Source organism: Bidens hawaiensis, unplaced genomic scaffold (assembly GCF_021521415.1).
Source record: "Bidens hawaiensis isolate Kalapana, Puna unplaced genomic scaffold, B.hawaiensis_p1.1 tig00045375_1, whole genome shotgun sequence".
Classification (NCBI taxonomy): domain Eukaryota; kingdom Viridiplantae; phylum Streptophyta; class Magnoliopsida; order Asterales; family Asteraceae; genus Bidens; species Bidens hawaiensis.
The window spans coordinates 5,001-20,140 of NW_027505936.1; the positions used below are offsets into that span (position 1 = coordinate 5,001).

At 34.4% G+C, this 15,140-nt stretch overlaps 1 pseudogene across 1 annotated transcript; it reads left to right on the forward strand.

Moving 5' to 3' along the window:
* Window positions 1-12,357: 12,357 nt before the first annotated feature.
* Window positions 12,358-14,455, forward strand: LOC143616026 (elongator complex protein 3-like; annotated as a pseudogene). Its single transcript, XR_013150587.1, has 4 exons — window positions 12,358-12,880; window positions 13,654-13,758; window positions 13,842-13,994; window positions 14,103-14,455. The product of XR_013150587.1 is annotated as an elongator complex protein 3-like (transcript).
* The last annotated feature ends 685 nt before the right edge of the window (window positions 14,456-15,140 follow it).

Here is a 15,140-nt window from a genome sequence, read left to right on the forward strand (position 1 = left end):
CAATATTTTTTTTATACATGCCAAAGCGATGGAAAACAAAGAATATCTTTTACATATCCTCCGAGTTTGTCAACTTTTGGGGAAATACTAGCAAGAAGAATATCGTTGTTTACATTAGAAAAAATCTCCCCTGATGAACTATACGCCGAGTGGCTTTATACCAATCAAGATAAAAATAACAACTTAAATAATGAATTGATAAATAGAATTGAGGCCTTAGAGACAGTATTTTTTTCTCTAAATATACTTGAAACAAAGACTAGATTGTCTAATGCTGAGACGAAAAACAAAAAAAATTGCCTAGTGAAAATGTATGATCCCTTTTTGAATGGGATGTATCGTGGAAGAATGAAGAAATTTTTTTCTTCTTCAATCATAAATGAAACTTCGATAGAAAATTGCACAGAAAAAGCTGAACTAAATAAAATTCATGGTATCCTTCTTCCCTATCCTAATTCTCCAGAAAATGAACAGAAAATCGAAATATCAGAAAAAAAACAAGTCAAAATCGATTCAAATAATAGGTTAAAGTTTTCATTGAACGCAATTCTAACTAACCCTAAACGTGAAAAAAAATATATTGGAATAAACGAAATAGGTAAAAAACTCCCTCGATGGTCATACAAATTAATCAACGAGTTGGAACAATATTTTATAAAACGACGAAAAGAACAAGGCATAATGCAAGGGCTGGATCACCAGCTTCGAACAAGAAAATTTAAACATATAGCATTTTTAACTCGTTCCACACGAAGTTTTAAGAAGTCTAATTTCAAGAATTTTAATCTTTTTAAAAAATTTAATAGAGATTCGGGTTTTATAAGTTATTTGGAAGAACCAGATTTTCGTCGAGCCTTAATCAAAACCTCTAGCCGTCTTCAAAGGCGTAAAATGGTTATTTGGGGACCGTCTCAAGGAAATCCCCATTCCCCGCTTTTTTTTGGAAAAAACGGAAGATTTTCCTTTTCCTATATCTGACCTAATGAAACTTTTTTTTTTTATTAGAGATTGGTCGGGCAAAAAGTCAGAATTCGAGATTTTAAATCAACAATTCCAAATAAAAAAAAACGACCAGGAAGACGCAATAGAATTCTGGGAGAACATTCCATATGCACAAAAATCAAGAAGTGTTCTGTTACTAGCTCAATCAATTTTTAGAAGATATATTAAATTACCCTTATTAATAATAGCTAAGAATATCGGCCGTATTTTATTGAGACAATCTCCGGAATGGTACGAGGATTTCCAAGATTGGAATAGAGAAATTTATCTAAAGTGTAGCTATAATGGTCTTCAATTTTCCAAAACAGAATTTCCTAAAAATTGGTTCAGCGAAGGTTTTCAAATCAAAATCCTATATCCTTTTCGTTTGAAACCTTGGCACAAATCTAAGCTACGACTCTCTGATAGAGATCAAAAGCAACAAGATGATTTTGATTCTTGTTTTTTAACAGTTTTTGGAATGGAAACGGAATATCCTTTTGGTCCTCCGCGAAAAACACCTTCCTTTTTTGAACCAATTTTGAAAGATATAGACTATAAAGTCAAAATAAGAAAATTTAATTTTAGAGTTCGAAGAGCTTTAAAAAAAATAAAAAAAAAAGAAGAAAAAGCATTAGTATTTGTAAAACAAATACTAAAAGAACTTTTAAAAGGAAAGAAAATTCCATTATTTATACCGCGAGAAATATACAAATCAAATGAAACTGAAATAGAAAAGGATTTTATAATAAGCAATCCGATAATTCATGAATCACTTAGTCAAAATCGATCTACAGGTTTCACAAATTATTCACAGGCAGAAGAAGAAATGAAACATAGAATTGATAAAAGAAACACAATCATAAATCAAATAGAAATAACGAAAAAAAAAAAAAAGAATAATGGAAAATCACCGCCAAAAATTTGGAAAATATTCAAAATAAAAAATATTGAATTATTAATTCAATTTTTCTTTGAAAAGATATACATAGATATCTTTCTATGTATCATTAATATGCGCAGAATCGCTCTACAACTTTTTATGGAATCAACAAAAAAAATTATTAAGAAATACATTGACAATAACGAAACAAATCAAGAAAAGAAAAAAAAAAAAAAATAAAATGGACTTTATTTCGACTATCAATATAAAAAAGGCTTTTGATAATCTTAGAAATAGTAAGGGGAAGTCACATATTTTTTTTGATTTATCTTACTTGTCACAAAAATATGTATTTTTCAAATTATCACAAACCCAGGTTATTCACTTCAATAAGTTCAGATCTATTCTTCAGTATAATGGACCGTCTTTTTTTCTTAAGAATGAAATAAAGGATTTTTTTGGAAGACAAGGAATATTTGATTCCGAAGTAACACATAATCAACTTCCAAATTATGGAATGAATCCCTGGAAAAACTGGTTAAGAGGTCATTATCAATACGATTTATCTCAGATTACATGGTCTAGATTAGTCCCACAAAAAGGGCGAAATGGAAAAAAGAAATGCCAGACGTCTCAAAATAAGGATCTAAACAAATGGTATTCCTATGAAAAAGACCCATTATTTGATTACAAAAAAAAAAAAAACTCGAAAGTCTATTTATTACCAAATAAAGAAGATAATTTTCAAAAAAACTATAGATATGATCGTTTATCATATAAATATATTGATTCTGAAACTAAAAAGAAGGCCTATATTTATAGATCATCATTAGAAACAAATAAGAAGCAAGAAAATTCCACCAGAAAGAAAGAAAAAATTGTTAACATACTCAAAAATATTCCTATCAAGAATTATCTAGGAAAAAGCAATTATATATATATGGAAAAAAATAAAGATAGAAAATATTTGGGTTGGAAATTGAATAAAAATATTCAGGTTGAACCTAATAAGGACCAAAACAAAATAGGGGATAAAATTCATAATAATGGTCTTTTTTATCTTCCGATCGATTCAAATTCCGAAATCAATTACAAAAAGGTCTTTTTTTGATTGGATGGGAATGAATGAAAAATTATTAATCTTAAATCGCCTCATATCAAATCCGAAAATTTTTTTCTTTCCAGAGCTTGTGATACTTTATCATAAATATAAAGAGAAACCTTGGTTTATCCCAAGCAACTTACTTCTTTTTAATTTGAATAGAAATCCAAATTTTAGTGAAAATCAAAATAGAAAGGGAAGGCAAGAGGAGGGTGAGGATTTTTTAAATTTTAGCCCATCCAATTCAAAACAATATTTTGAATTAAAGAATCAAAACAATATTGAAGAATCTTTTTTAGAATCAATTGAAAAACTAAACATATTATTTAAAGGAGATTTTCCTTTGCAATTAAGATGGACTGGACGTTTGAATCAATTGAATCAAAAATGATGAATAATATCCAGATATACGGTCTCCTGGTTAGCCTCATAAATGTAAGAAATATTACTATATCCTATATTCAAAGGAAAGAAATGAATCTGGATATAATGAGGAGACGTTTAAATCTTACACAATTAACGAAAAAGGGAATTTTGATTATGGAACCTGCCCGTCTATCTGTAAAAAATGATGGACAGTTTTTTATGTATCAAATCATAGGTATTTCATTGGTTCATAAAAGTAAGCACCAAAGTAATCAAAGATACCGAAACCCCCAAAATGTTGCTAAGAATCATTTTGATGAATCCATTCCAAGACATAAAAGAAAAACTCTAAATAGAGACAAAAAGAATTCTAATTTGCTTGTTCCTGAAAAAATTTTATCGTCTAGACGTCGTAGAGAATTGAGAATTCTAATTTCTTTCAATTTAAAGAATCAAAATAATGTGCATAGAAATCAATTATTTTGCAAGGAGAACAAGATAAAAAACTGGAGTCAATTTTTGGATGAAAGTGAAAATTTTGACATAAAAAAAAATGAATTAATTAAATTAAAGTTCTTTTTTTGGCCTAATTATCGATTAGAGGATTTAGCTTGTATGAATCGCTATTGGTTTGACACCAATAATGGGAGCCGCTTTAGTATGTTAAGGATATATATGTATCCATAATAGAAAATTTTGAGTTTCCTATATATTCTGTTGTTCTATCAATCATCTTTTTTCATTTTTTCTGCTGTCCGTGATCTGTAAATATCCATGTTATATGCAAGTAACCCGATGCACACATGTACTGTCCTATTAGGATAAATAATAAGGAAATGGCGTATCAATTCAAGCTATAAATAAATAAAAAGATAAACTATTTGGTATCGTCTTTTTGTATCACTAGGCAAATGAACTCAAAAATAGGTTAATGTTAATTGATAAAATGAATATAAAGAAATTATGATTGTTGTGTATACTACATGAAAATTTTATGACATTATTATTACTGATCAATAAAATCAATATCTGCAAAAAGGGGAGTATCAAATTATTTTATGGTAAAAAATTCATTTATTTCAATTCTTTTGAAAGAACAAGAAGAAAACAAAGAAAACAGAGGATCTGTTGAATTTCAAGTAGTAAGTTTCACCAATAAGATACGGAGACTTACTTCACATTTGGAATTGCACAAAAAAGACTATTTATCTCAGAGAGGTCTGCGGAAAATTTTGGGGAAAACGTCAACGGTTGCTGGCTTATTTGTCAAAACAAAATAGAGCGCGTTATAAAGAATTAATAGGGCGGTTGGATATTCGAGAGAGAAAAAGTCGTTAATTTGAAGAAATTGAAGAGTTCATTTGAATTCTTCGCTTAAAGTTTGATGAACTTCTTTTCGCTTTCAGCAATTCATGGAAGAATGAATCAGGAAAAACCTATGACTGTACCATCTACAAGAAAAGACCTCATGATAGTAAATATGGGACCTCACCACCCATCAATGCATGGTGTTCTTCGACTCATTGTTACTCTAGATGGTGAAGATGTTATTGACTGTGAACCAATATTGGGTTATTTACACAGAGGTATGGAAAAAATTGCGGAAAAATCGAACAATTATACAATATTTGCCTTATGTAACACGTTGGGATTATTTAGCTACTATGTTCACAGAAGCAATAACTGTAAATGCGCCAGAGCAATTAGGCAATATTAAAGTCCCTAAAAGGGCCAGTTATATCAGAGTCATTATGTTGGAGTTAAGTCGTATAGCTTCGCATTTGTTATGGCTTGGCCCTTTTATGGCAGATATTGGGGCACAGACTCCTTTCTTCTATATTTTTCGCGAAAGAGAATTGATATATGACCTATTCGAAGCTGCCACCGGTATGCGAATGATGCACAATTTTTTTCGTATTGGTGGAGTCGCTGCTGATTTACCTCATGGCTGGATAGATAAATGTTTGGATTTTTGCGATTATTTTTTAACAGGAATTGCTGAATATCAAAAGCTTATTACACGGAATCCCATTTTTTTAGAACGGGTTGAGGGAGTGGGCATTATTGGTGGAGAGGAAGCAATCAATTGGGGTTTGTCGGGACCAATGCTACGAGCTTCCGGAATAAAATGGGATCTTCGTAAAGTTGATCATTATGAGTGTTACGATGAATTTGATTTGGAAGTCCAATGGCAAAAAGAGGGGGATTCATTAGCTCGTTATTTAGTACGAATCAGTGAAATGACAGAATCCATCAAAATTATTCAACAGGCCCTAGAAGGAATTCCGGGAGGGCCCTATGAAAATTTAGAAATCCGCCGTTTTGATAGAGTAAAAGATACTGTATGGAATGAGTTTGACTATCGATTCATTAGTAAAAAACCTTCTCCGACTTTTGAATTGTCGAAGCAAGAACTTTATGCGAGAATCGAAGCACCAAAGGGAGAATTGGGAATTTTTCTGATAGGAGATAAGGGTGTTTTTTCCTTGGCGATATAAAATTCGACCGCCGGGGTTTATTAATTTGCAAATTCTTCCTCAGTTAGTTAAAAGAATGAAATTGGCTGATATTATGACGATACTAGGTAGTATAGATATCATTATGGGAGAAGTTGATCGTTAAAATGATAATTGATACAACAGAATTACAAGCTATCAATTCTTTTTCTAGATTGGAATCCTTAAAAGAGGTCTATGGGATCATATGGGTGCTTATCCCTATTTTTACTCCTGTATTAGGAATTACAATAGGTGTACTAGTAATTGTTTGGTTAGAGAGAGAGATATCCGCAGGTATACAACAACGTATTGGTCCTGAATACGCGGGACCTTTGGGAATTCTTCAAGCTCTAGCAGATGGTACCAAATTACTTTTCAAAGAGAATCTTCTTCCATCTAGAGGAGATACTCGTTTATTTAGTATTGGACCATCTATAGCAGTCATATCAATTTTATTAAGTTATTTAGTAATTCCTTTTGGTTATCACCTTGTTCTAGCCGATCTCAGTATTGGTGTTTTTTTATGGATTGCTATTTCAAGTATTGCTCCTGTCGGCCTTCTTATGTCAGGATATGGCTCAAATAATAAATATTCTTTTTTAGGTGGTCTACGGGCTGCTGCTCAATCAATTAGTTATGAAATACCATTAACTCTATGTGTGTTATCAATATCTCTACGTGTGATTCGTTAAGACATAAATTTCCCGCTATTTCTTTTCTTTCTAGGAAGGAAGTGTCATGAGTTGAATATATCTTTTCGTTTTTTTATTCATTATTCGGGGGTTGATGAAGGAAACCAGATAGTTATATGAGTGAAAGAAACGGCTTATAAATTTGCAGTAATTCCAAACGAACAAGAAGTAATAATCACAGTTTCGAACCAGCTAACAGGCAAACAGCTATAACAACAGTAGAACTTTCATGAAATCAAGTGGTACCAAGGGTTCTATGACCGTACACACGATCAGTTAACTCAAACCCTAACCGAAAGATCATCCAAACGAGCAATAGTTTACATGACTTGCCACTAACCTCATTTTTTTTTTCACTTATGCCGTCACCAGCACACCCGCTGGTTCCATTTTCTCCAAGTTTATCCATCACCAGTACTATATCCAAGTTCACATGACAAACCAATCAACCAAAATCCATAACCGTCAACATTCCGATCATAACCACCTCGTCTTCAGTTATAACAATAACAAACGAGAACAAATCGAAAACAGTGAACAGACACAACAAGGGCACGGGCCTAAACTTGACGATTGTTCAACATAACACTGCCAAATAAACCGATTTGCTCTTGCAATAACCGATAAATCAACTAACTGTAAATAAACTATATAAAGTTACCTCAGGACTAATCTCTTGCAAACAAATCTGAACCCGAACCTAAATGGTCTTTACAAAACCCGGTTCCCTAATTTACAGTTGATAATAAATAGTCAAACCCCGAACTTGAAACACAAAATCCTAACTCTTTCTGCAAGTTTCAGTGAATTCCAAGTTTTTCGCAAAAAAAAACTTAATCACAACTTGCTTCCAAATAACAAAAATGGCAGCTCAAAAGTTAGAGAAGTAGAAAACCAAAACTGACCAAATATTGATTTAAACAAAAAAAACTTTAGTCACCCTTTTCAATACCCAATGAGAAAGTAACCAGCCCCAAGGAGAATTATCTCCTTCACGTGAACAAGAAAAAAAACAAAGAAAAACCCTTGTTTGTCTTTCTCATATTTTCATCAATATCTAGCAAAACATCATTCAGGTCAAGACAAGAAACAGAAACATCGGCCATGGTCTCCCATCGCAATCTCTGGCCAGCATAATCAGCCGACCCCATAAAATACTGGCACACACAGATCGCGCTGACCATCTACTTCGCCGATGACTTCGATTTGAACTCAGACCATCGATTGAACAAAAGAATAAATCAAGATATCTCAGCAGCGATTAACCGAGGGAACATGAAACCGAATCACTAACCAGATCCAAATCAAAACCCTAACTCAGCCTGACAGCCACCAATCTTGACTGTCGATCACTGATGAACACGAACCAGAAATTAACCCTGCGATCTCCAAGAGTTATTCACGGTGACGGACCTACCCAACCCTAATCACCAAAAAACAGATTCGAACCAAAACCTTCTGCGAAATCGTTACCAGTGCAACGAACCGTGTGTCCAACAAGCCAAAGCTCTGATGCCACTTGTTAGAAACAAAGCGGCGCGCGGAAGCGAAACAGCACACACATGCACAACGATAAACACGCATAAACGAAAATATAAACGACACAAGAATTTAACGTGGTTCGGTCCCCGCGAGGGGACCTACGTCCACGGGCTGCAACTAGGTTTTCTTATTAGCTCAGAACAAAGATTACAATTACATGATGGGATTATATATAATAAACAATATTAGGGTTAAACATAATTAAGAACCAAAACTGGGCCTCCTAATAAAACCGGCCCAAAGGCCTTCATAACCCAACAATCCTCACCTGTTAAACTTCAAACTTCAAAAAAGAGTGACCCAATATTCAAGCAATCCCATTGTTACACACAATCTTCAAGCTCGTAACCCTAACATTATTAATCCGCATCGGCGTCAACGGACCTCCGCCTCCGCCCACCGTCGCAACCAGCTTCTCACCCGGCTGACATCGTCGGCAGCTTAATCAATTCTAATCCGGTAAGTCTCCGGTCCGGAACAACGTGAAACCTAAAATTAGGCACAAACGCTATGGCCGTCACCGAACACTCCGCCATCGTTGACGGCGATGGCGAACACCGTCGTTCCGTTTAATTTCAGAATCAGATCTAGGTTTTGTTGAATCAGTAGCGAGAGAACAGTGTACTGGCTAATTCAGAGATGAAACATGGTGTCCGTGAGGAGTCTACGCACGGCGGCCTGGTGAGGCAGAAAGGAGAGTGACGTCATGAAAAGGTAAGCTAAGATGGAGAAGCTCGGAGGGTGGCCGGAGAAGCCTTTAACGCCGTTGAAGCTTTTAACACCGGAGTTGTTGGTGGTGGTTAAGGAGCACGAGAGAAGGTAAGCTAAAACTTCTTTGTCCTCCGGTGATAAGGAGGCGGCAAGGGTGGCGATGGCTAATGGTAGCAGAGATAGGCGGTCGGTTGCGGTGGCGGTGGTGGTTATGGGTGTATGTTTCCTTTATTGTGTTGTAGAGCTTCCTCATTTGTGAAGGTTGCTGTGGATTTTTTCAAAAGAATAATTTGTGGTAGGTGTCCAGGCTTTCAGCCTTGGTGAGGAGGAAAGAAAAGGGGGCAGCAAAAAGACGATTATGCCCATACATGGGGCTGTTTAACGGGGTAAGTTAACGGATGTTAGTTTAAAGGACAAAATCCATGGCAAACATTCAAATAAAGGACAAAGAGTGAAACTATTTTTAATAAAGGACCCATTTTCATAATCTATGTAATTCAAAAGGACAAAATTTGTAATTTTTTCTAACATATTATTTCAATTTTTTTTCCAATTTTCTTATCAAGGACTCCCGCTCCAATCAAATTTTACTCTTGGGAACGGCTACCCGTGGTATCTATGAGTTTCGTTCTATATCACCACCATCTGTTTTTTCATATCCAAAAAAATAAGTCCACTTTATGGCAATGGCATCATCGTCTTGGACATCCACATTCTTAAGTTTTACCATTTTTAGCTTCCACTGTGTCTTCTATTAAAAACTCAAAAAACAATTGCAATGCTTGTTGCATTAATAAAAGTCACAAGCTTTCATTCCATGTTTCATCTTTTTCATCTACCCAACCATTACAATTGATTTTTTTTGATGTTTGGACATCACCCATAACATCTTTTGACGGCTTTAAATACTATATTTTATTTGTAGATCATTTTTCTAAATATATTTGGATTTATCTATTAAAGCACAAATCCGACTCTCTCACCACTTTCATTAGATTTCAACGTCTTGTTGAAAACTAATTTCAATTAAAAATTAAACTATTCTCCGACAATGGAGGAGAATACATCAAATTTGCTTCTCATCTTGCTTCTTGTGGCATTTCTCACTTAACATCTCCACCTCACACACCCGAACATATTGGCTATGCCGAAAGGCGCCATCGTCATATAGTCGATACGGGTCTTGCCTTACTCTCTCATGCCAAAATCCCATTAAAATTTTGGCCCTTTGCTATCGCTACCTCCATCTATCTCATAAATCGTCTCCCTACCCATACACTAAAAAAATAACTCTTCTTATTATTGCCTATTTAAAAAAATTCCCGACTATGACAAACTAAAAATATTTGGATGTCTAGCCTACCCTTGGTTACGACCATATTCACCACACAAACTTCACACAAGATCCATTCCTTGCATCTTCATTGGTTATTCTTCCTCTCAAAGTGCTTACCATCTCCTTAATCCTCTAACCAACAAAATATATACTTCCCGACGTGTATACTTTGTTGAAACCGAATTCCCATACACTACTCTAACCCAAACTGACACAACCATCTCCAATACCTGATTCTTGGCTTCATATACAACTACTCCCCACTTCTCACCCATCACCTCATTCTCCTTCAACCATCGACACCACAACTCCTCCCATCAAAACTTACATACGCAAATCCACCCAACACAATAATCCCACACAACATGCCTTCTCTAAATACCAACAGGTCCAACCATCTAACACCAACTCTTCTACACAACCTGATCAGCATCAAACCAACCCATTACAACCGACTCAACCCAACACCACTCAACATGATCAGGCCCAAATCAACCAGTCCCAACCACCACCACCCACCTCTACGCCCATCACCACTCAAACAAACTCTCAAACTATAGACAAACCTATTCCCTAAACCCACTAGAAAAACAAGAAGTCCAAACTCAATTTATCTTTTTTATTCTTTCTCAACCCTTTCCAAAACCTACAACCATCACTCAAGCACTAAAACAACCTCAATGGCGCAAAGCCATGAAAGACGAACATGATGCCCTTCTTCGTAATAATACTTGGTCTCTTGTTTCTCCAGATTCCGTGCCTAATATAATTGGTTGCAAATGGGTTTCCCGCACCAAATTCAAACCTGATGGGTCTGTTGATCGCCTTAAAGCACGTCTTGTTGCAACTACAAGGAAACCTTTAGTCCGGTTGTTAAACCGGCTTCGCTCCGTCTTATCCTTTCCCTAGCCGCTTCCCATAATTGGTGCCTACGCCAATTAGATATCAATAATGCTTTTTTACAAGGAACACTCACCCATCCCTTCTACATTTCCCAACCTCCCGGATTTGTTAAGCCATCATTTCCAAATCACGTTTGCAAACTACATAAAGCCATTTATGGTCTTCGTCAAGCTTCTCGTGCTTGGTATGATGAACTAAAATCCTTTCTTCTCTCAAATAAATTCATATGAAAAGATCAATCAAAGATGATTTTGATATTAACAATAGAAGGGTATAAGTACAAGAAAATGAAATCATTTACAAGCTACAAATCAGCTACATTAAAGACTAAATAAACTTATTCAAAAATAGGATCATAAGTTACAGATTGTGGATTTGAAATAATTTGAATTATTTCTTTGGAGGGATATTATTATTGCCAATAACACCCAGTGGAATCCCACCAAATGAAATATATATATATATATATATATATATATATATATATATATATATATATATATATATATATAGGGTAGGGTTAACGTTAAAAAACAATAGTTTTGTGAGAAACATAAGAATAGATGTAGACCCTTAGATCTAGGATCTAGTGGTTGAGATTGGTAGTTTCTAAAAGTTGTATAGTTTCTTATTTACATGGTATAGTGTCCTATTTGGGTGGTGTATTTTATTTTAAAGTCTTCTCACACTTCTCACAAAACAATTGTTTTTTATTTGAACCCTTTTCTATATATATAACCCTTTTCTATATATATATATATATATGTGTGTGTGTATATATAGAAATGGGTACAAGGGGGATTATAGCTTTAGATATTGCTTCTAGCTCAAGTGTTGTTCATAACAACACTAATAAGAGAATAACATAATCGCGTGACCAAAAATATGGTGAAGAGAAGCCCCTAAAGAAATGATACATTAACAGTAATAGAAATGAAATGTGGACAGTAATTTGGAACAGAGGGAGTAGTCTGAAGAGTATAGATATACATTGTTATAGATAATTAAGAAGACAAAATGCACTATGAATGAACTCGTTTGAGTCTTTTATTATTGATAACTTGGAAATATAAAGCATGCCCAAAGTCCCAAACCCATTACATGATGACCCTGAATATAGCTTAAGTGCTTAACAATTATGATGAACAAGTAACACGATCCTAATTGGGCTAAAATTCTAACAAATAGATAAATTTAACTAATCCATGGTTATACATACTCGTTAGATTAACATAAACATAGACAAACGAATAAAACCCAAATAAAACTCTTAGCAAACTCAAGTGATTAACTAATTAACCAAATCCATAATAACCAAAATGCCTCTGTACTATTAGACTTATGACAAGGTTAGGCTTAACACCTTCATGTTCGAATTTTTTTCTAAGATAAAACAGTTTGGTTCAGGATGGATCCTAACCAGTAAACGGATTTTTGAAATTATGTCGAACCCAGAATAATTTTTTTCATAAACTTTATACCGGATAATCCGATCGAATATAGATGGTACCAGTGCTGTTATTTAGTTTTGTTTGTGAGGTCTGATTTTTGTTCACCTCTATAATTTAAACATGGCATCAGCACCAATAGTCTGTAATTCTGTATGTCATTCGCCCCAAATTACGTATTTTTTTTTGTATATCAGGTATAGAAATTATCCTCCAGAGCAGCTTGTTGACATTGTGGCTCGGATTCTAGCCATGGTGCCTCCATGGACCCGTGTTTACAGGGTTCAAAGGGATATCCCGATGCCTTTAGTTACTTCCGGTGTTGAAAAAGGGAATCTTCGTGAACTTGCTTTAGCACGTATGGATGATTTAGGTTTAAAAATGCAGGGATGTGCGTACACGTGAAGCTGGAATTCAAGTAAGCAATTTTGATTTTTTTTATGATACGTAACCGAACATTGCCATTTTATAAATTAAATTATAATCTGCTACTTGCAAACAAACTGAACTAGATGTATCCCTTTGTGTAAAAACGGTGTTTTTTTTGTATGGGCAATATGGGTCGGGTTGGCCTAAATCACTTTCTAGCCAAAATTTTATGTAAATAATTGTTCACGATTGTGATTATTAAAGTTAAAGGGCTCGACTTTGCCATTTATTAACATTTTTCATTCAAAATGGATGGTTTTCCGTACTTGAAATACTTTTGTTTAGCTATTTGTATTTTATGAAATTAATTGGTTTCAGAATTGATCAATAAATTACGATGCTTTAGTAATAATGTAATTTTTGTTAGAAATGATTAGGAGGGTTGGGTAATGTGTCAAACTGAATATTTTGTCTGTACGAGTTGAAAAGTTGAAATGATTTTTAATGTTTTAATAATAGTGTTTTTTACATATATAATTGGTGTCAAATATTTACTAATTCATATTATCAAGTAGTAATCTATTATTTTGAATATAGAAGATCTAGGATCTAGGAAATCTTTTACCTTAAAATACAATTTGGCCATATTATGCCTGTTTGATCTATCACCCATTTTTCATTTTGGTTATTTTATCTGACCCATAAGAGATATATAATAACACAACCCAAGTAGACCCATTGAAAAGTAAAGTGTCGAAATTGCTCGGTTTATCTACAATGGTTAAATCCTCACATAACCCGTCTCTGTTATATTATATTTAGGATATTCATCACAAGATTAGGCCAGATGAGGTCCAGCTTGTACGGCGCGATTATACTGCAAATCAAGGATGGGAAACTTTTCTATCCTATGAAGACACGAGACAGGTAAACTTGAATTAATTTTATATTTTGGTTTCACTATAATTAATTTGTTTTTTAAACCTTACTTTTAATTTTAATGAGAACAGGATATTCTTGTTGGATTACTGCGTCTGAGAAAATGTGGCAAAAACGTCACTTGCCCAGAACTTGTTGGAAGATGCTCGATCGTTCGCGAACTCCATGTTTATGGAACCGCTGTTCCAGTACATGGGCGTGATGCTGATAAACTGCAACATCAGGTACTCTTTATGGGTTGGGTAATAGGTTATGGTCAATGTGGGTTGGGTTGGGTTGGGTTGACCTGAAACGTTTTTTGTTTTGATCAACTTTGGTGTTGGATATTGTAGGGGTATGGGACTCTGCTTATGGAGGAAGCCGAGCGGATTGCTAGTAGGGAGCACAGGTCTACGAAATTAGCTGTTATTTCGGGTGTCGGGACACGACATTATTATAGGAAGTTGGGTTACGAGCTTGAAGGCCCGTATATGGTGAAGTACCTTGTATAAGAAGTTTTTACATAAAATGCGGTTTTATAAGAAGTATTTGTATTCAACCAGTTTTTTGTTTGAATTTGTTTTTTAGAAAGATTCAGGAAATTAGATAGATTTGCAGGAATGGAAGCTATATTAAGTTGTATGATATGATTACAAAAGTTACATTTAAGAGTTCAAGTAACAGTTTTCAAGCCATTTTGCAAATGCCACATCCATTAGACCAAAAATCACTTAAAATACGAAAATATGGCATTTATGAGTATATGTTTTAAGCATGTGTTGTCGGTACGTATTTGTGCAAAGAATTGTGTAGCTTTCTTTCATATTTCAAAATGGGATAGAGATGAAGGTAACCTGTGTACTTTAAATGCTGTATTAAGTTATTACCAGGTTTGTTGATGGCCTATCTTCCAAATTCCCGGTTTAGGACTCGGTGTGGACTTAAATGATTGCTGACATGTTGATACGATGAACTGTAACACAGGTAGAGGTTCGTGGCTCCTCGAGTAGTGTTAGATATGAAAGAAATCATAACACTAGTTATTGTTCATGGTCCCAGGTAGGCATCGCTTATTGGGTTATTGGTACACCGATATTTGAGTCGTTTTTTTTGCATGTTTGGCACAGAGTAAACTCGTTAGAAGAGGGGACCTGGGGCTGAAGCCCAGGGACATTCTTAGAAGACCAATGCAAGTCTTTTGAACCAAGAAATATAAAGATGTCAAATAGATATAGCATGTAAATAGGAAATCATACATCAACGTAAATACAATCAGATTTTTTGTAGATTCTTTTTCAAAAAAACACACATCAAGTTTTAACATATTACATATTGTATACACTATTATACAATATGAACACATACGTATTGATTAAAAAGAAAGACCAATA